This window comes from Seriola lalandi, unplaced genomic scaffold (genome assembly GCF_002814215.2).
Source record: "Seriola lalandi dorsalis isolate HSWRI2012SDOR001 ecotype SW California unplaced genomic scaffold, Sedor1 jcf7180002052132, whole genome shotgun sequence".
NCBI classification, from domain to species: domain Eukaryota; kingdom Metazoa; phylum Chordata; class Actinopteri; order Carangiformes; family Carangidae; genus Seriola; species Seriola lalandi.
Window position 1 is genome coordinate 350,651 of NW_019522685.1, and position 3,159 is coordinate 353,809.

Genomic DNA, 3,159 nt, shown 5'->3' on the forward strand with positions numbered 1-3,159 from the left:
CTTTTTTTCTTTCTTTCTTTCTTTCTTTCTTTCTTTCTTTCTTTCTTTCTTTCTTCCTTTCTTTCTTTCTTTCTCATATCTGTCACTTGTTTGGAGGACGGCGGCAGATGTCGGTTTGTCCCTCGAGGTGAGCGGGGCTCGTGCTGCCATTTTTTTCCTCCTTATCACAGCCCAGTCTCCCACACAGGACGCAAGCAAGTCATGAATCACACGTACAGGCCATGCAGGACACATTAGTTGTGAGGTGGGAAAGAAAAGAAAAAAAAGTTATGTTGTGTCCCAGTAAATCACATGTTTTTGTAAGTCTTGCACGCAAACACATACACATACGGCAGCCGTTTGGTATCCGAGCAGCGCTGGCTCTTATACTGTGAGTACAGGCGGAGCAGTTGGTTGCTCGTAACACGGTTAGGGCCTACACCATTTGTCTGGACATGACCATTACCCAAGCCAATTACTGGCTGGTGTACAGGCGACTCGCCAACAACCTAATGTTTTCCCGTCATGCCTTCCCCCCTCCAAACCCCTCCCCTTACAAACACACACACACACACACACACACACACAAACACACACACACACACACACACACACAAGCAGAAGGAGTGGGTGAAGGGGGGAAATAGATAGAGAGGAAGGATGGAGTGCCTGGGGCAAAAACCCCCCACCCCACCCACTGACTGACTGATACAGCTAATAAACTTTCATTTAAGCTAATGTTTTTCTGTTTTCTCCCCCCCTCCTTTCCCCTCTCTCTCTCTCTCTCTCTCTCTCTCTCTCTACTTCCTCACCTTTTCCTCTTTGCTCTCTATTTTTACACCGTTCATTTCCACTCTCCTCCTCTCTCAATCTCTCTCTCTATTTGTTCTGTCCGTGTGCCAGAAGAAGGGCTCGTCCGAGCAATCGATGCGGGCAGTCCACCAGCCGGAAGCCCAGTTGGCCGAGCAGCACACCACTCAATCAGTCTGAACAGCAGCACACAGGGCTGCTGGCGACCGACAGAGGTAGACACACTTTCTATATGCAGCAGTAGATCCTGAGCCGAACTCATTTTATAAATCATACACACACCCTGCAACAGCCGTAAAAATGTGATACACTGAGATTTATATATCATAAAGCACGGCCAGGCTGGAGCATTTTGGCTCACGTCTCCTCGCCACTGCCAACGCTTCTATCTTTGAATACTCTAGATGCTGTGCTAATTAAACTTCCAGACAAAGCAACTGCTATGTTTCTCTTCTATTTATAGCAGCTGAAAGGGCTTTGTCTGAGACCACACTGTGTACATGTGTGGTTTCCCCTGCGCTGGTTACCATGTCAGTATGTGTTGACAGTGGACACGCTCTGAACCACACTACTCACAGTTGCTGTACTTTCACTGGTTCGGTTGAAGGGTGTGTGCAACAGACGCAGTGTGTGTGTGTGTGTGTGTGTGTGTGTGTGTGTATGTGTCTGCAGTGACTGAATTCTGGGATTTGTGTGTGGTTTTACTGCTTTGTTTTTCTTTGCTAGTCGTAATACACATGTATGTGACGCCTATGTGCACGCTCACATGGGCTGTATAAATTCTCGGTTAATGTGTTTTTAAGTTTCGGCTCTTTGTCTCACTGTGGGCTGAGCAGAGAGACGCTGCCATTGCTGCAATACAATTTAGTTAGCTCATTACTTAAACACTTTATTTAGTAATGAAAAATACCCGTCACAATTTCCCAGAGCCAAAAGTAATGTCTTCAGATTTATTTTCTCAGTTAATCAAGCAATCATTTCAGCACCATTACCCATTACTGTACAGTATGCTGTTTTTGCCGCATGGTACATGCAGGACACTGGTTATCTTTGTCTAGACAACAGAAGCGGGACTTAAACAAAATTACCACCGATTTTATTTTCCCCCCTCATTCCGACGATTATTGTTTCTCCAAAATCTGTGTGCTTAAGAATGTGTGAGTATCTATTAAGAAAAGCAACAACATCCTGAGTCTCACTAATTGAAATGATCTCCTCATGTGCCACAAGTCATGATCCATTTAGACAGATTAGGCCCCAGCGAACAGTAAACCGCTGCAAATTAGGGTCATCAGATGGTGTGGACAGTCGGAGGAGAAATCCCTCTGCACATGCTCTTCTCAGCAGATGGACAGCTGTGTGTGTTGTCAGGGCGCGAGTGGTATCAGTGTGGCTGTTAAGGACACTGTTTAGCTCACTCCTGTCAAGGACCTTTGCTAGTTTCTGATATGTGAAAGGAGAGTGTTTGATCTGTTGAGTGCACAGCAGCCTGAAGTCGAATTGCCTCTTTTCCCTCCTTTACCCACTGACCCACAACACCTCCCCCCTCATCCCGTCACTCTATCTACTCTCTCTCTCTGTTTCTCTCTCCGTCTGAATTGCTTTTGATGCTTGAAGTGAGCAAAGACAAGTGGCACCCCTCCTTCCAGAGAGGAGGTGAAGGGGGGGGGGATCTCCTGGTTGTGAATTAATGTGGGGTTTTCTTTTCATGGGTATGTATAGCATTACCGCATTTTGATTTTCTTCCCTCGCAACCCACACGCTCAGCTGAGCCGGATTTCTGTGATATGAGCGCAATCACACCCCCTGCTCATCCATCCAGGAGTGCAGGGCCCTATGTGCTCTGTCGCTGGAGGTGTGCTACAGTAGGCGAGGCAGACAGTCTTAGTATTTTTTAATAAGACAGGCAATAACAATAAATCCTACAGGCTAATCACCCACTCGCCACTCTTCTTCTCTTCCCCCCGAAACCCAGAGCGATGCAGCATTACCCTGCCGCCGCCTTCAATTACACCATTCATCATGCGTCTTATCTGGCCGCCGGTTTGATTGAGTGTGCAATGGGAGGCGTCGCAAACCCCACATTCTCTACACAAGCGTGTGAGTGTGTGTGTGTGTGTTGGGAGTGCTGACAGGAATGGAAAACTGCATTGGGGAGGGGGAGGGGGGGTTGCGTGTGGGCATGTGGCGGTGAGTGTATATGGGATGTATTGGGTTGTATGAGTGTGTGAAGAGAGGTTGAAATACAGAAAAGGTAAGGGTGTGTTGGTGTGTGTGTGTGTGTGTGTGTGTGTGTGTGTGTGTGCAGGCCAGATCTACAGGAGTGTATAAATCAAACCCACTCTGATCCGCTCTGTCCCAGCAAGAGCA

At 47.3% G+C, this 3,159-nt stretch overlaps 1 protein-coding gene across 6 annotated transcripts in view; it reads left to right on the top strand.

Annotated features, from left to right (window-relative positions):
• Positions 1–3,159, top strand: part of raraa (retinoic acid receptor, alpha a) — a 141,335-nt gene that overhangs the window by 38,676 nt on the left and 99,500 nt on the right. For 2 of the 6 annotated variants that reach the window (XM_023400157.2, XM_023400160.2), the window contains one exon: positions 883–1,004. The exons of 2 other annotated variants lie outside the window; for them this stretch is intronic. The gene's annotated coding sequence lies outside the window, so the exon portion shown is untranslated. The remainder of the gene's footprint in view (positions 1–882; positions 1,005–3,159) is intronic. 2 more of the 6 variants (XM_023400159.2, XM_023400161.2) reach the window with 1 other exon arrangement.